The sequence below is a fragment of the Talpa occidentalis genome, unplaced genomic scaffold, assembly GCF_014898055.3.
Source record: "Talpa occidentalis isolate TD23 unplaced genomic scaffold, MPIMG_talOcc4v2.1 talOcc4.8, whole genome shotgun sequence".
Taxonomy (NCBI): Eukaryota; Metazoa; Chordata; class Mammalia; order Eulipotyphla; family Talpidae; genus Talpa; species Talpa occidentalis.
The window spans coordinates 115,224,384-115,247,468 of record NW_023605194.1 but is presented as its reverse complement, the minus strand read 5'-3'; the positions used below and the strand labels follow the sequence as shown (position 1 = coordinate 115,247,468).

Sequence of the window (23,085 nt, the reverse complement as noted above, 5' to 3'; positions counted from 1 at the left end):
ACCTACCACTGGCTTCCATTCAGGCTGTTATTACTTGCTTTCACATTCTGCAATCGCTTATTATATAATTCAGTGGAGGGTAACCAACACATTTGAAAGCTTTTCCTTTTACCCCGCCCCTTGATTGACAGAATTCCTGGTTTCTATTAGGAGTGGACTCATTTGTATGTACAATATTCTGTAACATCCTATGGCTTGCATAAAATATTAAAACAAACAAGAATCAATGCAATTTTGTCCCAGTTTCCACTGACAAGTGCTGGATGCTGCACATGTTGAGGAAATTCTCAGAGGACTTTTTGCAAGTACGATTATTTTTTAAGTATTTAGAAATAGGTATCTTCCACAAAAAAGCAAAGGAAGTATTTTAAAAGAGGAAATATCAATAACAGTGGCATCCTGGATTATTTGATTTTGAGGCTTGAAGGTAAACATAACTCAAGTGACAGAGGAATTTGCGCCTCCAGCTGTACCTCTGTACATCCAACTGCATGTTTTTGAACATGGCAGCCAAAGGTTGGATGCCTACTGGTTATGCAGTTAAATAACACAATCTATATTCACAGCTTGCAGACAGGACAGCTAGATCACAGAAATCATTCACTTTAGTATTTTAATGCTTTGTTTTTGCAGCCTTCTAACACTGTGCTACAATTTAGGAATTATGTCTCATTTTTCATTCTACAAAATGAAGTGGCTCACTGGTAATAATGCAACCTGGGCTATTATCACTGAAACAACAGAAGGCAAAGCTTAAATATTAAAATAATGTGTGTTTTCAAAAATTGTGTCTGGTTGCAAAAGTAGCTAAAGAGTGTTACCCAAGGTTCCTTTTGTGAAAACTGCATTATCTAAAAGGTTAGAATTATACCCTCAATAGCAGTAAGGTAACACGGTCTTTAAAGTTCGGAAACGTAATGGCCAACTATGAGGATAATCTGAAATTTTCCATGGTTTGAGGGGAACATAGTCCATAAAGTAGTATAATTATCTACGTGAAATGTGTTTGAATGTAAGATTTATTATGTATTTAGCCATTTGGACATTCTTCAAAAATCTGGTGATACATTTGGGGGAGGCAGCAACGATCACATTTAATAACTAATTAATTGAACTGCAGAAACTGATTAAGCTTAAGCTCCAACATAATTCTCAAATGGGGCATAAGGTACTATAAAGAACAACTGGATAAATTATGGAAATATTAAAATGGAAGACTGCTGTAAGGCTTTGTTAAGCATTTCACTGGTGCCTTCTAAAATCGTAACAGGTGATTTCAGATTACTGAATAGATTATTTTCATATCAATAAAACCACAACTCCCTCTCTATTTGCGCACGTGTGTGTGTGTGTGTGTGTGTGTGGTGTATGCCTGTGTGACGTTGTCACAGTCACCGGTCACCTACAATGCTCTGAACAAGGCACTAAACTGCACTGTCCCATCTGAAGAAGTGGAGAGGCATAACCCATCATGCTGACGCATTTCCATCTGGGCAGCCATGAGGTATCTGATCACCACGTTGCCCAGAAATGTTTGTGAAATTGACTTCATTGGGTCACTGGTTTCGGAAACCCTCTAAACACCATGCCCGACAGGAAAAGAGCTCAGATCACATAATTCTATCAAATTCCATATGTTAGTTAGAGAAAGGGTGTCAAATGTCAATTCCTTCATACTGGGATACCAACTCATAATTTCTAAGTTTATTTTTGTTTTTAAACATTCAAATTTTAATGAGCCAATAGTTCCAAATGTGAATGTATGTGGAAAACAGAATTGAGTGCTCGTAATTTTGTTGGTGTGTCTGTCGTCTGGATGGGATGCCTTCTTCACCAGGGGGGTTTTCTCTACTCGTCAGAAATTCGTCCCTGCTGTTCGTTTAGTCACTCTCAATCCTTAAAGACGCTGAAGATATAAAATGTTGATACCATGTTTAAGTAATATGCCAATTATGAAGGAAAGTGATGAAATATGCAACAGGTAGAGCTAGAGGAAGGAAATTATAGTGGTTCTAAGTAACTTCTAGGTTCTAAGTAATGGATTTACACATACATGTGTTAATTAACTACATATATATATATCTGTAATTGTTACAGGTTTCCCCCTGGTCTGGGAAAGTAGAATGTTACCACTTGGCATGATTTGGTAGTCATTTTTTGGGTCTGGGAATACTATTGCCATTAACTTACCACCAGTCAGAGTAGAGGCTTATAGATGTCAGGTAATCATAAGAGTTTGGTTCTGTCCACCTTACTGTGAGGTCGGGGACCCTGGAATTTAATTTGTGGCTGTTTCCAGCTTTACGATGCATGATTTTTGGAATAGATCTATCCAGCAACTGACAGAATTCTCTGAAGCACAGAGCAGAAGCTATTATGGTTATAAAGGTCAATTAGGAACCATCATAACTGCATCTACTGACCAAAATAGTCAATCAAAGGTAGAACAATGTCACTGAGGACATTACAGAGATTGTGCCACAGTGAGGCGCAGCGGAGGTGGAGCCCTTCCCATGTTCTTCCACATTACCTCTGTGGCCTCCTCCACAGAAGACAAATGGATCTTGGAGAACAGGAGTGTATTATCGAAAACTTAATCGGTCACACCTATTTCAGCTGTTGTCCTAATATTTTTTCAGTATGTGATCACGCTGTCAAAGCTCCCTGCGCCTGGTATGCAGATATTAACCTGGCAAACACTTTTTCCCTCAACCTCTTATTAAAGACCATCAGAAGCACTTTTCCTTCTTCTAACTTGGCAGAAATAAATATTCACTGTCTTACTCAGGGCGACGATAATTCTCCAATTCCGTGTTGCAGGGATCTTCATGACCTCCCACTGCAAAAGACATGGCCCTGGCCGTGGCCCTGATGGCAGCATGCTGGCTGCAGGGAATCACCGTCCTCGCAGGCTGTGATGGTTTACTAGGAGAGAAGTACGATCCTACAGGAGTAGTGTTCTCCAGCTCACAGGACCATACCCCTCACCAGGAAGAGATTTCTCACCAACATCAGCATGCTAGTAAACACGACGTCTTCATTCCTTTAGAAAACTTGTGTGACCTCAAGTGACAGGACCAAGTTGTCACCACTGTGTTTCTTGATGTAAATACCCTCCTATTCTGGGTATTATCGTGAACTGCTTCTGAGAGCTAATTTTTAATTCTGATTCTTAGAGCCACACGTGCATTTTCATATGTGCACACACATACGCGCACACACACAAACAAATGCCAGGATGTTTCTGGTCTTCCTCTAGAAGGCACAAGATGTGGTGGGAAGCGGAAGGGAACATTTCTTCATCTCGCACGGATAGAAAATCCTCCGAGGAGTCAACAGGCCCTCTGTCAGCACGCGGTGCGAGCTGCTGTGACTCAACTCGCTATGATCGTCTTAATGTGTGTAGTTTAACGCGGCTAAAAACATTTGGCGCATTGTTGTTAAGAGTTAAGTAAAAGAAAATAGGTTAAAATCCAGCCTCTCCGCAGAGAGAAGGGAAGAACGAAAGAGCAGACAACATCTTGGCAAAGTGTAATGAGGAAGTGGGAGCCCGGGGGAAATGCAGCTTCCCCAAACGAGACAGCAAGGAAACCTGCCAGAGACACACAGGGGAAATATGCCAAGATAACATATTTTCTCTGAGGGAAACAGAGTCTGTGAGGAAAAACAAATTGAATTTGGGAAATAACTGAAAATAAAATCTGAAGCACTAAGGAGACAAAAGGTAATGAGCACGAGACAGAGCGATGAGGGAAAACGGGAGATTTCACTTTTAGAGATGTTTGTCTTTATCTGAAGACATATAACGGTGATTTATCTACGGAAATCAATTTAACAAAAAGATTTTAACTATCCTCACATATGATTTTAGTATTTTCTCGTTATAGCGTGAGTTACTGAGGAGACGGATATGCAATGTTTATCACAGCATTGTAAGTCACATCGTGCACATCACACATCACAGAAGTGCATGGAAGTTACAATTCAGGACTCAGCAGCCTGGTCCCTGTGGTGGGCAGATCCCGGCAATGCCCTTTTTTGTGCATGGTATCTGGTCTTAAAATGATGGGATCACTTTTCTTGTTGTTTATTTAACAAGGTCACCTCATTACTTTGAAGACAAACTACAGCAATAAGGACACAAAGAAAAAAGAAAAATCTTAAAATTATAATAACAGGATAAATAGTCTGAGGCAGCTGTGATATCTGGCATTTTTAAATGTAAAATTGTATGTGGAGTTGTACTCCAAAATGACAAAACTAAATTCCTACAAAATATTGGAACATTTTTCTCAAAATATTTTAGATAAATATTTTAAATATTTTAGAACAAGCAACCAAGACAGTTGTGACTACATTAGTTTTCTTAAAAGAATCATTACTCTTTGGATACTTCAAAACTGAGTAGATAATTTTGCCAAAATATGTTTTATTAAGACGTGGCAATTATAATTTTTCACTCCAATTTTGAGAGAATTGGTGAAGTCATATAAAATCCATTAAAATGTTTAAAGGAATAGGTTCTTTTTTTTTTTTTTTTTTAAGATTTATTTATTTATTTATGTAAGCACTGGGTACAGTCAGAGGCGCAGGAGGGTGAGAGAATTCACCAGAGCCAGAGCGGAGAGCAGAGCAGGCAGAGCGAAGAAATACACTGCTGAGGGGAGCAGCGGGCAGCAGGAGAGGTCTGCGCCTGGCTGCTGGGGATTGAACTGGCGCTGCAGAGGCTGCAGGCAGCTTCACAACCCAGCGCTCAACCACCGCACCACCAGGGAGGCCCCAAAAGGAATAGGTTCTTACAAAGACAATGTCACTATGATTTTCAACTGGCTAATGATTCATGCAGCATTTAAAATTGATAACCCAATAGACATTTGGAAAGATAGGGAGAAGTGATTTTACTGACATTTACGTTACCAGCTCATAAATACTATACTACAATCTGGCAATTATCAATTTTTCTATTTAATATCAATTATATTGATTTAAAATTTTCAAATGGGAGCATCCTGTGTTCATACCAGAAAATGAGCAACTATTTTTCAGATGAAATTCAAAAATGCTTCCATAATTTTTTGTTTATGAATAATCACAGGAGTGAGAAGCATGTAAGTATGAACTCATTTTAATAATGCTCAGCCTGCTGATTAGATGAATACAGGGCTACTGCTGAAATAGCAAGAACTAAATGATACTTCCTTTCCAATATATATATTATCCCAAATGACAAAGTGCTTTTGCGATACTAACATTCTTATTCATTATGATCCAGGTTAGGTCAAGCTGCGTAACAGGTAACAAATTTATCTTTGTAATGTCATACTGAAAAATGCACGAAAAGAAATATGATCAAAGTTATTCAGCATTTCTCCTTTTTCCACCCCCACCAAATTCTGGGTCATTTGTTTGTTCTTTGAAAATATAAGAGGTAAGACAAATATTTATCACTTCTTTTGTTTGTTTGAAAAAAACATAGTGGAGATACTTTCTAGTGTAACAATTTAATTTATATCACAAGTCATGTTGGAAAATTCCAAAGCTCTTATCATTTTCTCCAGCCTTTACATTTCTGCCACCGAGCTGAATGTAACTGATGATATACCGGCATTTTCAGGTTAAAATTTTTAGAAAACAGGTCAGTGCCACAAGCTATTTATTTCTGAACTATCTTTCTTCTTTCCAGACAAACCTGCTGTGTTTTCGCACATATAAAATATACAATAAGGTTAACTTAGGTTAAAACTAAGCTGGATAAAATTAGCTAACTTATTGTAAATTTTACCCTTTTTTCCAATATAATCATTTTCTCATACATATTATATCGAGCAAAGTTACAGTGTGTGATGGTCTGAATTGTGTCCCTGGATTCCTATGTTGCAACCCTACCCTCCAGGACCTTAGTGTATTCTTCAGAGTATTAGAGTATTCTTAGAGTGTGAAGGCTTTGGAGATAAGATACCTCTAAAAAGGTAATTAAGCTAAAATGAGGCCCTTAGGGCGGGCTCTAATCCAATCTGAGTGGTGTCCTTTTAAGGTGAGGAAATTAGGACAGAGAGAAAGAGACAGCAGGGATGTGAGCAGAGAAAAGGCCAAGTGGGGATAGCAGGAGTCCAGGAGGGGCGTCTGCGGAGACCCCCCACCCACTGACACCTTGAGCTCGGCTTCCAACCTCCCAGTGTGTGAGCAAACATACTTCTGTGGCTCCTGCCGCCCAGAATGTGGTGTTTTGTTGGGCAGCTTTATCAAACTAATACAGCCTAGGAAGCAATTTCTTTGTTAGTAATCCATTTTAATTTGCTTTCCTCAGCTTTTCCTGTCATGAATCAAGTATTACCGAGCCCTTGAAGAGAAACTTACTCATCACATTTGAGAAGTTGTCTTACTTTTTTGTAAACTGGACCTCTAAGCTGTAACTTTACAGTAAACTGTGAAAAATAATAGTCTTATATAGGTTTTGACACGGGAGAAGTAGGTTCTATTTAGGTTTTTCAGCGGCTCTCCCTCACAGCCAGCTCACTTCCAAAGCATCACGCTAACCTAGCAGGCGTCAGAGAATGAGATATGTAGCAAAGGTACTTAGTTTTTGTTTTTCCTCAATCTCGTGACAGTAATTCAGAGCACTATGGGGCAAATATCATACAGCTGCAATGCACGCAATCAGACTGAATTTAATGCAGACCCAAGCTCATGCTCAAGTATAATTTCTGTATAATTTGTTGGGCAAATCTGGTTAATGTATGCAAAATTAGAGACGTTTAGGTGCAATTTAATTATAGAAAAAGAAATGCGACCATACACCACTCAGCGCTACAAAGGAAGGTGGATGGGGACCTTTGACCCAGGAGACTCAGGAGACCTGGGTCAAAGATGAGGTTCTGAGGAGCTGTGTGACCCTGAGGAATTCACTGAATCTTACTGGCTTTGAATCCATACAGATGCGGTAATTAGAAAGACTTACTTTTATTTTTATTTATTTTTTTTAAATAATAAATTTTATTTTTATATTCCCCATACATTTGTAACCCCCCCATTCTGTCCCCAATCCCTCCCCTCCCGCCCCCCACTCCCCAAAAACTGTCTCTGGTTCATAGTTTTTTGTTGATTTTGATTTTCACTTTCTTATAGTTATTCTTTTTCCTGGTCCCTTATTTAGGTTTTCTAGATTCCTGCTATGAGTGAGACCATCCGGTATTTTTCTTTTTTCTTTCTGGCTTATTTCGCTGAGCACGATTTCTTCCAGCGCCATCCATGCTGCTGCAAATTGCATGCGTTTATCTTTTTTGAATGCTGAGTAATATTCCATGGTATATATGGACCCCATCTTCTTGATCCAGTCATCTATTTTTGGGCATTTGGGCTGTTTCCAAAGCTTAGCTATTGTAAATAGTGCTGCTATAAACCTAGGGGTGCAGGTGCTCTTTGGAATGGATATTTCTGTGTCCTTTGGGTAAATACCTAGGAGTGGAATTGCTGGATCCTATGGGAGCTCTATGTTTAGTAGGTCCAGAAATCTCCACACAGCTCTCCATCGTGGTTGGACCAGTTTGCACTCCCACCAACAGTGCAAAAGAGTTCCTTTTTCTCCACACCCTCGCCAACATTTGTTGTTGCTAGTTTTTTTTATATGTGCCATTCTCACTGGTGTGAGATGGTATCTCATGGTAGTTTTGATTTGCATTTCCCTGATGACAAGTGATGTTGAACATTTTTTCATATGCCTGTTGGCCATTTGCATTTCCTCTTCAGAGAAGTTTCTTTTTAGCTCTTCTGCCCATTTTTTGACTGGATTATTTTCTTTGTTGTTGTTGAGTCTCATCAGCTCTTTGCAGAATTTTGTGATCAGTCCTTTATCATTAGTGTTGTGTGCAAAAATGTTCTCCCAGTCGGTGGGGTTTCTCTTTGTTTTTAAATTCATTCAGGAAGATGGGGGAGGAGACACAAAAGGGGAGTGAGCACATGGACTATGATGGGCTAGGGTGGAGGACCACCGTGGAGGACCATGGTGGAGGATTATTAGTGATTTGCTGGTAGGAGAGCTATGGTCACCACAGCAGAGGGGAAGAAATTCTCTATTGTGAAATAAATTAACAAGGATGTAAACTAATGATATTTCAGTAAAATAAATAAAAATAAAACATTCATCTCAGGTTTAAGGCTATACTCAGTTCAGAAAGCCAGATCTTGTTATGTTCAAAACAATATAAGTGACAGTTTACTTGGAATCTTGCACTCACGGTATGCTGTTTATCAAAATCCACATAATAGATTTTAATGTATTAATAATAATATCAGCAACAATGCCAATTACCTAGCATGTGCAGTAAGAGGGAACAGAGCAAAGAGGAGCAAGAAAGTGAAAACTTGAAAACCTAAAAAAATAAGGACTTACAAAGAAAATATTCACTAAGTGGCCTCCACTTTTAAGAGATCAGTGAAAATCTGAGTGAGAGTGTTTGAAGAAAAGATCCTTGAACCATATCTTTAGGTCAGAATTAGCATTATTTCCTTCTGTGCTGACACAGATAATTGGAGGAAGTATTCCCGCCAAGGAGCCCCTGAAGTTGTGTCATGTTAATGTTCTTTAGAAGATGCTCCTAAGGCAGGGGCCTCTATTGTGGACAAGTCCACAGGCTGGAAGGGAGAAGAACAGTGACTCTGCCATAACGGGAGAACCTTATAATTGGGAATGCATCAGGCGAACTTCTTAGAATTTTTTTTTTTTTAATCCTCATCCCAATAGAGAATGAAATGATTTCACAGGAGCATAGTCAAAAGACTCTACAGCAATTATATAGACACGTGAATCTTTCTAACTTTTGTTATCATTCATTTATAAACATACATTGTTTGTAAATACAAGCATATATTTACATATATTTAATATAAATATAAAATATAAGCATTTTTTTAGGTCAGGGTAAGCTGGGAGTGGGCCGTAGAACTACAGTCACCTCCTATCATGAATAATTATATGTTTAATGCCAGAAACTCAAGGGTTCCTATCTATGTAGTTAAATTCAGACTCATTTCTTGCAATACCTCTCATTTATGTGCCAAGATCTATGGCTGTTTTACTTGTATCTAAAATGTTCTTCCTATCACAAGCTTAGGAGAATGCTTGTTTTTTTGAAAATTCAGCTAAGTCTCACCTTCTCTATGAAATCTTACTTGACCATCTCAACTTTCATGACCTGTGTGACAATCATCATAATGTGTAATCTGCCAGCAATATTTTGATTTGTGCCCTATCTTCATTGTGCATCAGGTTGCATGTGTATTTCTATTCTAAAATGGACATTTCCACCACATACTATTTTAACAAGGTTTGAAGTATATGCAGAAATTACCCAATTAGTTCTGCAGAAGCAAACACTAATCTAGCATTTTGGGTACAAGTTATTTATTATGAATCAACATATCCCAAAATTTAGTAGCAGAGCCTTTCTGGGGCTACTGCTGTATCTGGGGGCTGCATCGATAAATACAGCACAGGAATGTATGCAAATCTGAAGAAGTGCAACATATACCCCTAAATCACACAGAGTGCTGTAAACCTGTTACCTTAATAGAAAATAGTACAATTTAATTTAAAAACTCATGGCATATACCTAGCAGACATGCTTCAAAAGAAACACACCATTCTTAAATCTTGCCTGATCCTTTTGATTGACCTACAAGTTGTTTCAATGCAGGGGTCACAGTTACACAAACATGCAAGAAGTGAGGTGGCTGAATGCAGATCTCATGTTTCCTAAGGAGAACTCCACTTTGACCAGGTTGCCAGCTATAGGAATATGTAAATAACATCTGAGGGAGAAAAGGTATTCTCACCTAGCAGAAAAAGTTAATCAAATCAACCCAGGCAATACAAATTGGGTCATAAATACATACTATCCTAGGTTTTCATCTTCTATCTACCAATTAGATCTAAGTGCCAGGACGAAAGAAAAAGAAGTCAAATCAAATGCTGAGAGCAATTAATTAGTGGGTACTTCTTTCAGATGTCTGAACAGCTCACCAGGATCTCTGCATAATCCTCAGGGAGGCTAACTAGTGTTTTATTACAAATGTTAGCAATGTCAGAAAGGAGAGAGATAAGATCAAGAGTAACAGAGAGCAGACCAAGACGAAAGCCTTAATGTCATTAAAAAATCAGGACAAAAAAATGCCCAAACAAATTTATATATACGTACACACACACAGTATTGAAAGACATTCTTACTGTCTTAAATTATCACGTGTAGAAAAGTGCACAAATCGTCAGAACACAGCTCGATTTTTGCATTTCCAGATATTGACCGTTCTTAGACAACCAAGACAAAGATGGGAAATCATGACCAGACCCCCAAGCTCACCTCACCCCCTTCCAGTCACTATTTTCCTAAGGACAATCACACTTCTGAGATCTAACACCATATATTCATTTTTGTTCTGTTAAAAATAACTTATTTTGAAGTAATTTCACATTTCTAGAGTAGCTGCAAGTACCGTAGAAAGAACGTTACATAGTCTTCACCGAGATTGGCTATTCTGCCCTTTCTGCCCTAGCTCCACCATCCCACCCTGTGAGCGGCGGCCGCGTGTACGCAGACATCCTTCCCAATCCAGTGATCCTCAATCCCAGCGTGCCTCTCCCCCCAAAGAGAATATCCACTCCATGACCACCGTATATGTCCCAAGGCTGGAATCAACACCATAACGCACCACCTTCCTTTCCAACCTCATTCAAGCACCACCATTTCCTGTCCAACAACCCAACTGGAAACAACCTTTTGCCACCATGAGCTCTGTAGTTTTAAATGTTGTGCTCATTTTTGACTGATCGTACTTGCTGGGAACCCTGAGGAAACTTAGTTGAGGGACTTTCCTTGGAGAGGATGTGTGCTCACATTTACATCTCTCCTTGCAGAAGTATCTTCTCCGAGCCTCGCTCATTGGTGTATTCTGTGATCTGTGGATTCCAGGATGACAGATATAACTAAATCTAAACTGGAAGTTTCCCTTGCGTGGTGAGTAGATTTTTTTCCTTCTCGGGTTTCCTCTTCAGATGTATCATCTTTAGAGATGAGACTTTATGCAGAAGGTTATTTCCGATTCTCCACCGTCAAAGGGTAAAGGTCTTAGAAACTGTCTCCCTCTGGCTGTGCAAATGCAAAATGTCAGTCCCGTCTTTCATTTACTCTTTCTGCCGCCTGTGGTTTTCCTCAATTTCTAAAACTCAATCATTTATGTTTTGTGATATATGTTCTCTCTTACCTAAAATTATAGATGTTTAGTAACTGGATACTTTTCTCCCATCCATACTTTGTGTTTTTTTTTTTTTATTATTATTATTTTTGTCTTGGTGCATACCTTGACAAATGCTGACTTTCTCTCTTAAAAAAAAAAAGAAATAGATCCATCTATTAAATTAATGCGCCCTCTAAATCATTTACTTCAAAAGTCACTATTCCTTAAACACAGCCACATGACCACATCTCTGCTTTTGCTTTGAAGTTCAGAGTGACAGCATAAGAAGAAAGCTGAGCTGTAGCAAGCCCTCATTATGAGAATTTTACCAGGAATGCAGTCCTTTTTAATTGGTTTGAAACTTCCAATTTAGAACAGGAAGCATAAAATAAAAATATAACAGATGCTTCTTCATCTTCTAAAAGAAATATTTGCCACAAAGTCATTTAGATCACCAAGATGATAAGGCATGAATTTTCATAGATAATGTATATTTCATTAACTAACTCACTCAGAAAGGTATTACAGAAATAATATATGGACATAAATTCTACTCTCTGTCTCACTAGAAAGAAAGTTGCCTGCAGGATATTCTCAATTAATTTCCATATTTGATATCCTATAAATGTAAGATGAATAGCTATTAAAAATGCAAGGCATGTGGGTGAGCTTTTATATAAATATATCAGTGATGGATTCAACAAATCTAATATGAAAATAAGACAATCCCTCCAGGCTTAGAATATGCTGAATTGGATTACCCAGGGAACTGCTGAAAATATAGACAGAGGAAAACAAGAAGCGTTTCTCAAAGGTAGGTATTTCGAAGTTTGGAAGTTATTTTGGAATTTTCTGAATTTTGCAGGCAAGTTCATTTTATAGAATCTGTGGAAAAATTACACAGAAGTGACAAACATTATCTATATACTGAACTTTCAAGAATGAGATTCAAAGACTATCGTTTGAAAAAAAAAAAATAAAACCAAGATTTCCTTGACTTTTCTATCATGATCCAAATGCCAAGGACACATATTCTCCCACTAGTGTTTGATTTGATTATTTGTATCACTGTATAAATATCTGCATCATTATACATGATGTGTACACATATGTACATCACCAAAATTATGTATTTTATCACCAATTTTTTTCTAAATTCAAAAAGTACTCATAAAGTGGGGATTTACTTTAATTGCATATATAAATATAAAATATGAATTATTTTTACCTCAGCCTAGAAGACCAGGAGGTCATGTGGTAGCCCCTTGGGCTGTCAGAGCTGGTTTTCAAGGAAATTTTTAGTTCTAAGGGACCAAGATGGAAGAGCAGCAGAAGCGGGAAGCAGGGGGACTCTGCCAGCAGCTCCGCCAGCTGGGGAATTTCTCCGCTGAGCTTCCTGTATCTCTTGGCTATCTTTTGACTCCCAACTTCTCACCACTCTTTAAAATCCTTCTCTCAGTGGTGTAGACGATAAACATTACTATTGATAATAGTGTTTGAAGTGGGTTTTTGTCCCACTTTCTCTTCCCTTCATCTCTGGTCTCAGGGGCTTCAAGGTGAGGCAGGCGAGCGGAAGGAAGCTCTCCCACCTTCTGATTGCGCGTTGTGCCACAGTTCCCCTGCCAGGTTTTGGGGTGCGGATCCACTCTCCAGAGTCAGGGACACCCTGTCTTGACCCCTGGTTGTGAGGTATACAAGCTGCTCTTCCCTCGTTCTCTGATGGACAACACTCTCTCAATTTCTTTTCTTCTTACAATTTTTAATATTTTTGAATTAAAGTAACATCACAATAGGATAAGGTTTCAGGCATCATCGAGAGTCGACATGTGCATAAACTATATCGTGTCCAGCACGAGGTGTCCCCTGCTGCCCCTCTGCACAGCACTGCCCCTTGGTCCCTTTTTACCTGCCCCCTCCCCCTGCACTTTGGTGACACCAAGTGGCCCCACAGTCCAAATTCTCTTTGGCATTAATAGTTTATCTGTTCATCTTCTTAAAGATAAGCCCTGGAGATTATGAGCCCTGGTTGCTTATCTCTCACCCAGCAGGATATTGGGAGACTGACCTCAGCCCATCACCTGGGCTTGCCCTGAGGCCCTGGCGCCACCCCTCCTCATGCTCCCCCCTCCCCCCATGACACCGATTGCCTGCTCTGCGCTCACCAAGCTCTGCAGATGCTGCCAATCTGCCCTCAATGCCCTGCTGCAGGGGCTCCAGGCTCCTTGTTCAGTCTTTTCCCAATCCTGTGCAGAAAGGCCTTTGTGTTTTCCTTTCCCCTCCCACGCCCTTGGCTTCCTCAGTCTGGGAACTGGGATAAACAAACCACAACATCCAGTGAAGGAGTCTCTTCATTTAAAATTGCAACCTGATCGCTATTCATGATCTCCTTTGAACCTCTTGGTTTTCTTTTTTCATAAAACTTCAAATCTAAAACACTGGAGAGCTCGTGGACTCTGATGAGTGCTCATGATGTGACTGGTCACAGGAGCGTGCAGAGCCTGCAAGCAGGGCCTCCATTCCAGGTGCTCCCAAGCGCAGGCGGTGCCTGCCCCATGAGCGTGTCCCTGCTTCCACAGCGAATACACGAAGGGAAAAGACTTGGAGGCCACACGCAGTCTTCCTGCTGAGTCCTCCACCCAACACCCGTCCTTTAAAGCATTGTGACACCCTCCGTGGATGGCCAGGGGCTGTGAAACTAGACTCTGGGCTCTGAGTCCACCAGACTACACGAAAAAGCTTTAAGAACACAGACAACGATCCGATCCTTTTCAAATAGCGCTGCCAGCTCTGATCTGCGTCACCTGAGCCAACGCTGACTCAGGCAGTGCCCCCACTAGGTGGACCCTTGGCCGCCGATCTCTTGCACAGCCCGAGGCCTGGGAGGAGCTGAAGGTCACATGACAGTGCTTGAAAGGGGAGTAGACTACCCCAGTGTCAACATGTTGCCATGCAAACTCTACTCATCCGGAAACAGTGTCTGCTCACTCAGGTTATTGACCTTCATCCTCATTTTCCACCATCATTTCCCAAGAATTCAGCACAGTCTTCTCATGAGGATCTCTCTTTCTCTCTCTCTCTCTCTCTTTATATATATATATACATATATATAATTTTTTTCCTGGATGCATCACTATACCGGGTGCGGCCAGGCAGCCCAGGAAGCAGGCTCCCTTCACCACGCTCAGGTAAGGACTTCAGGTGTTTCCTCAGCTGCTTCTGCAGCCGCGGCAACTCCTCGCCCTGTGGGATCAAGGGACATGCCATGGCCCGGACGAGCACCTCCTCATCCTTACCCGTGACACGAGCAAAGTTCCCTCCAGGAGGAAGGAGGAAGTTCACCTGGGGCCATCTTTCACCCAGAACAGAGCTTTGAAACGTGAGCCAAGGAGGGAACAGCAGGAGGACACATGGTGGGGCCGGTCCAACCTCCCTCTCGGTGCACGCCTGTGCTGGTGCCAGAATCCAACTGCTGACTATGGGGTCAGTGGTGCTTTTGTCGCGACCTAGGGTCTGCACTTTGCGAATTACCTCTTAGGTGATGCCCTTCACCACCTGACCTTTTGAAATCCTGCTCTCTCAGCTCCATGAGGCAGCAGAGAGAAGCACAGCCCTGCAGATGGTGAAGCCAGTGGAACCAGCTTCTCCAGCGCGGCTACTCCAGCTCCCTCACTGCTCGACCCTCAGCGCCTCTTGCACTTCCACCAGAAGACCCCCCTCCCCTTACTCTCTCACCTTCTGGGGTTCAAAATGGGATTCCATAGAGGCAACTGCAGAATTCCTAACTCTCAATTCACTCTTGTTAGGAGGAGAATGCAGATAATTTTAATAATGATACCTACAGCTTTATACTGATGCCTAAATTAGTATGAAACACATTTTCAGTAGAGACTGAGGTGTGAGCAGTATTACTAGAAATTAATAGCATCTCCTTAGTTCCTAAGTATCACAGCTAAAAGATATTTCCATCTTCTCTCCTTATTTCAATAATAAGGTTGCTGAGAAGGTAATTATTTGAGTTATATAGTCAACATTATTTGAACACTTACATACTAGGTGGGTTACGAGGACTCACATTTTTTAACATACGTGAGGTGCTATAATATATTACAAGTATACTATTTTAAATAGATCATAGGTTTAGGAATTTTAAGAAAATTCCTCATGGCATTACTGTATCTGGTTATATATTTTCATATTTCTGTTCAATGTATATTGACAAAATATATATGAAGGTGTGTATGTGCCAACTTAATTAATGTCCAATGTCAGTAAATATTTTGCTTTAACACAGTTGCAATTTCACTTTACTTTTGAGTTGGTGTATCTTAGTATAACTCTTCACTATTTATGCATTTTTAATAAACTACTGGAATTTAATGTAAATTTTCAACAGAAGATACCAGGGCTGGCAAGGAGTTACAGTATTTTGGCACCACTTCTACTTGTCTAGTTTGATCTGAGATGTATTCACTCCAGTTTCCATAAAGCAAATCTTGCCTTAAAAAACAGCGAACACATTCAAATTGCTTGGAAACTATTAAGACAGTTGGCTCATAAACCCATCAAAGGGAAATGGATTTAGATTTGTTTTTACTTCTTGATTGGTTCAAACATTTTCATTTAATACCCTACAGAAATTCATTAAAATGTTTATGCTACAGGATGAATATCATAAACCTATGAGAGAAAATTGATATGAATCAATCAACAATTAAGCCATCTCCAAGGCCCATGTCACTATACATCAGGCTAAACATCAAATGCTCACAACAGGAAAAAGTAATTAACAACATAATTAGATCTATTTTCCATTTTGGCTCTATGTTTCTAAAGTTAGTGATGCCTTTGGAAAGTTAAGTAGGATAAACTTATTTTGATTGATTAGTATAATTCATATGATACAGGCTTTCCTATCCTATGTGCATGTCTGAGTATATTTTTTCAATCCTTTCACAACAAGGGGAAGGTGGTGGGGAAGGAGACATGCAAATATCCCATGTTCCCCATAAAAATAAGGTTTTAAAAAGCAGCGCTGTCAGAAGACAAAAACGCCCCCGATGCTTTTACCTTCAATCCCACAATGCACTATTGCCTGTCTGAATATTTTTGCCGCATGGCCCACGTGTCTTTCCTTTTGCTCAGCAGCATGGAACTCTACATTCAGTGTCACCTCTTCGAGTCCCTGAGGGGGTGTCTTCTTCCCAGACTGAAGACACAGCCTGCTCACCTGCCCTCACTGATGTGAGCATTGCCCCGTCATTTCGAGATTAAAAGAAAAATTTGCTGCTTGGAAATATTTGCTGCATCTCTCCTTCCCTAGCAAAGAGTTTTAGAAAATTACATGATAGGTTACAATCCAATAATATCTGCTACTTTCCATTTTCTTACCCACCTGTACTTTTTAATCATTTTATAATTGACTCAGATTTTTCTTTCAAAGAATTGAATATTTTAAAAAAATGTTCATATATTTTATTGAGATAATGTTGGTTTATTACATGGTAGGTGATTTAGGGGTACAGGCCCCACCTCTTCAGATGTGTGTCACCACAGCATGCCCAGCATTACAGCACCAGTAATGTCCCACCACAGGCCACTGGGCCCCCTGGACCATTTTAAGTTACAGTTCTGGCTACTTTGAAATTCAATTTATTGCAAAAACTTTGCTCATTGCTGTTGCTCATTGCCTTTATTGGCAATAGTTGGTCCAGAAATTAAAAAAAAAAAGAAAAAAGGCAGTGTATTTTCATTATCAACATTATTATTATTATTATTATTGTACTTTTAAATTTTTCCATTTAAGATAAACTACAAACCTCTATGAAGCACAGGCATCATTTCAGAGGTCATTTAGAGACATGTCCTTTGTTTCATGGCGATATTTTTCTAATTTGAGTTTCATAATTAATAAAGATTCTCAGAATTTGTTAAACTCTTAGCATTCGAAGCAAAAAAAAAATCCAATGAATTGTCAACATCTTTTTCAAGTTTGTGAAAACATACATTTCTCAACAGTTCAAGTTTGTGAAAACACATTTCTAACAGCTGCAGTGCTTTATGCAGAAGTGCTTTGACTATGGCATTTGAAGTGGTTCATGTCAGTGTAACATGATTTCATTTGTTTGCTGTTAATTCAACAATTACACTTAAGAATTTTCCAGTGCAGATAGCCAGCAAGAATTGACAAGCATCCAATATCCTCACCTACAATCTGTCCAAATGTGAAGCTTGCTGGTCCAGTCCAGGAGACTGCGGGAGGCCCTCAGGACCGGTCATTCGGCCTCCCTGCCCGCTGGAGCTGCCTCGGAACCACAGAACCCGCCTGAGGAGTCAAAAACAGAAGGGGATTTACCTTCAGGAGTGGAGAGTTACGACACCACGGAGCAAACCATGGAGGACTGTTTTTCTCCCTCTCAGTACAGTGTTCTAGAGCTTTAGTCAAGTTGTTTTGCCCATTCGTACTTCATTACTATTTATTGCTTAGTAGTATTCCAAGGTGTGGCGGGTCCGCACTTCACCCATGCCCTGCTGAAGGATGCCCAGAGCACAAAGCCAGCTTGGAGCCACGGCATGTGAGGCTGCTGTTAGAGTTCACGTGCTTTCTTTGGCAAGAACATGTTTTTATTTCTCTGGGGCAGCTGCCAAGAATGTATTACTGGGTTGTGTGGTGGCTGAATGCTTAATTTTATAAGAAACTGCCAAGCAGCTTTCCAAAATGATGATGTCCATTCAGTGTGTGTTTTCATATTTGAACTTTTTATTGAGATAATTGTAGATTCATATATTGCATGAAAAATATCTGACTTTTCTTTCAACAAATGAATTTATGTGATATATAAATCACATATTCATCTAAGCTTATTTTTTATCTTTTAAAGCTCTTTATATCGTGCTTTCTTAACTACCTGCTGCTTAATGTCTGTGTTATCTTGGTCTCAGTGTTTTAATCTGTTGTTTTGTTTCTTCATATTTCCTACTGGTAATTTTGAAATAATGTAATTTGGGTTCTACTTAGGATAAAGCTTTAAATTTTGAATGTTATTGTAAAAGTCCTATGCTAAATCCCTATTAATGTCACCACAGATATATATTTACAATTTCTTACAGTCCTACTACCAATAATGTTCTAGGATTTATGTCCCCATTCTTTATGTGCTTATATTAATATTGAGATGTTATAATTCAGTAAAATTACCAGTTATCCAAATTAACTTTTACATAGTTAAGTGCAGTGATTACTAAGAATGCTTTCTTCCAATATTCTTACTCTTCTTGAATTATTAAATTTTTGTTTACTTGACTTAAGCTGTTAAGCATATGTTTGAGACGTTCATAAATTGTGTAGTTATTCAGTTCAAACATAATTGAGAATATATTTCCTGACTTTGACACTTGAAATAGAGTCTAGCTGGGTAGACTATATGGGTCACGCCAATTTGCTTCTTCAGCATCTTACGGTAATTGTTCTATCATCTTAATGTCTTACATCTAGTCGTGAAATAGCCTAAATGCAATCTACCACATTTTACTTTATAATTAAGTCTTGAAAATGATACCTGATCCTGGATACATAAACATTTTTTTTTCTTTATCCTTGAGCACAAGTGACATTTAGCATATTGATAAGTTTTCTGATACTGCATTGACATTTCCTAGCAACAGTCAAAACCTTTGATTTTTTAAAAAAATTTTATTAACTCTTAGGTCTGTCATCGTAGTTTCGTGTTTTGAGTGCCGTGTTCTCTGTTTCACTTCCTCTAATTTCTAATGCAGGGTTATCAGTTATCTGTCAATAAAAACTCTGCTTTTCCACATGATTCTGTGCTTCCATAATTTCACATGAATTCTGCCTGAAACTGTAAAATCTGATTTGTCTGAATGTCGATGAATCCACACTCCTTTTCAGTGCACGGGCCTACACAGCATTATCACTTTTGTCTTAACCTCCATAGTGGACTTGCTTTTGCATTTCATTATAATATTTTTGTGCTGTGGTTCAAGATGAACGGCAGAGTTCCTACTTTTAAACTAGACTACATCCTGATGTCCTACTGCAGACGGCAGGGGTGAAATTACTCTAATTTCAATAGTTTCTTTGTAGGTAGGATCCTGAAGGTTAATACCCTAAAGATTCATTTGAGCTCTTCTGCTGGCAGACAGCCCTGAGATGTGGGGCAAGAGGCTGGGTTTTAACTTCAGTTAACCATACTAACTGTCCTCTTTCTCTTTTATTCCAGCTGAGCTGAGGAAGAATTTATATAATTGTAATATATTTAAAACGTACAATGTGGTGATTTCATATTTGTATACAATGTGAAATGATTGATTACTTAAAGCTAACACATCCATCATGAAACACAGTGCAGGTGTGTGTGTGAGAAGGGTTAAAATTTACTCTCAGCAAATTTCAAGTATAAAATACAGGACTGTGGATGACAGCAACAAGAAGTACTTTAGATCTCATGACTTAATTCATCTCATAACTACAAATTTGTCTTTCATGTTGTTATTGCTATTGTTGATTTTACTAAGGTTTTAAAAGGTGAGGATGCTTCCATGCTAAATTTATACAAATTGTATTTTCTACAGGTCTGTATTTATACGCTTTATTACATATTACATATGTATCCTATGGCATATATATTATGCACTCACATATTTTCAAAATACATAAAATGCACAATAAATAATATCATATGCATTTGTTATCTCAGGATAATTAAACATCATATCAAATATAGTAAACCTGATAATTAAAACAAGAATTTTTGATAGAATATGAATTACTGATTTATTTTATTTCTAAACTTTACATAAATATTACAAGGTTTTGTTCTTCAATAAAAAGCCTAGAAAACTACACTTTATGATGCTGGTGGGAGGTAATACAGTCAGTGGCACAGACTTTGTTTCTACTTGTCTTTGAAAAAAAATGAAACAACTGGGATTATGACTTTTTACAAGGTATAAGGGATAGGTAAAAACAATATAACTTTGTACTGGTTTGCTCTGTAACAGCCTGGAGTGATTTTTCTATTTGTATTTTATTATCTACCTGTATTATTGGGAAGACTGTCCCTCCGGTCTTTAAAGGGCAATGTTAGACGTAGCTTCCTTCCAGAAAAGCGTTTCTCTCGGTCTCCGAGAGCACTCTGGGTACCTCCTTTGATAGAAAGAAATGATTTGTCCAGACTGCTTTTATTTGTTCAAAAAAGTTGTACTGCAATTTACAATTTATAAGCCTCTCCAAGTAAAAGTCAATGCGGCCATAGTCAGTATATGAAAATATATTTGAAAATTACATCAGAAAAAGGAACAACAATAACTGTTTATAATTCTATGTATCAAAGCCTGTTTTTGTAAGTGTTTAAGTGACATATTTCCATATTTTACTTTGCAGAAGTATTTATATAGTTTAAGAACTTTGCTCCTTTTTAAAAATTATTTTTCAAAACTTTGCATGTCTATAGAATTTAACATGGCCTTTATCAAATAAATTTTAATATTTTCAATTGATGTTAAAAGAGGATATTTGGAAGCCTCACATTCATTTTTATTCTTATTTTCTTATGCCAACATTGAAGAGTCAATGGCTTTTAAATGAGATCATGTGATACTTAACTGAAGATATATCACTGTTTTCGGTAAAATTGTATATGAAAATATAACACATTTTGTGTTCTAATTTTGTGCATGATTAATTATGTAAGATAACTTAGAAATGGGACTATGTCAAACTACTTTGAATTTGCTTTCAAATACAGATAGGAAATTACAATGATATTTTTCTTAATACTAATCTACTTTTTTAATTCTCTGAATTCAAGCCACTAAAAGCACATTATGATAACTAAAGATCGAACTTAAATCTATGCAAACAAATATATCATGACTTTGTGTGTCATTTGTTAGTAAACATATATTTTTGGTACAAATAAAATTTCCATGTTAGACTCTTGACTATAATCAATTTTTTGTGACTTTTTTTGCTGCTTTATTCCCACTTTAATACAGAGGATTGACCGACATTACAAAATTCTCCAAATAAAACTTACCAAAAATTGTGAACATATATTAATTTTTTCCCTTTTGACTGCTTCTCTAGATCCTGTTCCTTTTCCCAGCCACAAGATTAATGAAAGAACAGAGACACCCCCCCGCCTCCCCGCCACATGTACTATGTAAGTGTGCTGCATCAAATATTTGTTTTGGTCTATCTTAGTATTTAATAAACCTAATTAACTTTGCTTGTATGAGGCAGAGATCAATAAGGGAAGGAAATAGTTGTAGTGGTTATTTAAATAAAATGGGCTTCCAAAAGATAAAGGAAATGGGTAATAAATAAATCTAGTTTTGGTGCACAGTAACAAATGGAAACAATACCACATTAATTTCGTACATTAAAATACCATTAAGAACACATTTATTAAGTGGTTCCATTAACATTTAGGATGCAGCAACTTCCTAGGTTTTTTTAAAAATAAGTTATCAACTGCTTTTTTTTTCTATATAATGTGAGATATTTGAAGCTGATGATCTCCTACTCAAGTCTAAGTCTATAATGTCTGTTTTCCCATCTGTGATTCTTTCCATCACATGAGTGTGCATATATCAATAGATTATATTTGTTCACAGATGGAAATTTACTGAACCTTTGATAGCTACCCACCACTGAAAGAACAGAAAGATAACTTGACAGCTAACTCAATTCTATCTTCAACCAAATGGTCTATCTGTAGTCATTACAGTATTCTTTATGGCTCCACTGTCACATTTATTTCACCCAAGAAAATTAATCCCAGAATAACTCCTATGTGCTTTATAGCTACAGCATGAACTCAGTAATTTTATGTTTTTGGACATAATGCACGAACATAAAATGTATTTACTTTTTATTGATAATGATTATACTGTTTAAGTTAAAGAGCATAAAATTAAACATGGTAATTACCAGTCATTCAAAATAATTATAAAGTGAAGTAATTCCTCAAAATTTTACATTTCAAGGATTTTATAAATTTGGAGTAATGTTCTATCTCCAATTTAGAAATTCCTTTCAATCACATTTAAAAACACACCACTTTCTCAAATGCCATCCCCCCAACCAGCATAATCACTTCTGTGTGTGTAGAGTCAATAAAAATATACTTTCCCCCAGACTTTCATAAACTTCAATTTTTCTTTCTCAAGATGGGCTTATTCTATGGAAATCTTTGTTTATTACCTCTTTGAGTTAGCGAGGAAGCAAGTTCCCTGGCTTCCAACCAACACAAGCTTATCTCGCTGAGAAGTATTATTTCTGCCCTCTAAGGGAGTATCTTTGTGTTTCTACAAAAAATAAAATTTTGAGAATAAAAGTGAACAAATACACTAATATGTCAGTGAGATATATCTCTTAAGAGTTACAACAAAAACAAGTGAATAAATATTCCACCTTGTTTTTCCTTCCCTGGTATACACATCCAGTCTCCCTAGTTACCACATGAGGATGTTAGGGACACTTCATATTCCAATGAGGCAAGCTTTTCAGGACTGGCCTGAAAGATATAGATAACTAGCAACTGTCTTTAAAAATAAGGATCACAAGCTAGTTCACAGAAATGCCAAGTAAGTTGTTGGAATAAGTGGAAATAATGATTAAAGTGTAAAATATCTCACAATCCATTGCCTTTATCATTATTGGATCCTCAATTAATCACTCTCAGTGAGGTTGTAGATCATTAAATGTCTGTGGAAATAAGAGAACACCTCTGACTTTGCTACCCCCATCCTTCCATGGCTTTCTGAAGAGCTTCTAAAACCCTGAAAATATCAGATTAAATATTTTGAATATTAGAGAATGAAGAAAATAAGAAT

General features: G+C 38.1%; 1 long non-coding RNA gene across 2 annotated transcripts in view; it reads right to left on the bottom strand.

Moving 5' to 3' along the window:
- The window catches only part of LOC119234335 (uncharacterized), an 80,736-nt gene extending 58,184 nt beyond the window's left edge, over positions 1–22,552 (bottom strand). The window contains exons 1-3 of one of the 2 annotated variants that reach the window (XR_005122588.2): positions 22,454–22,552; positions 20,285–20,392; positions 17,434–17,551 (exon numbers count right to left, since the gene is read on the bottom strand). This is a non-coding gene — a long non-coding RNA (uncharacterized LOC119234335). The remainder of the gene's footprint in view (positions 1–17,433; positions 17,552–20,284; positions 20,393–22,453) is intronic. The other variant, XR_005122589.2, reaches the window with a different exon arrangement.
- Positions 22,553–23,085: the final 533 nt, after the last annotated feature.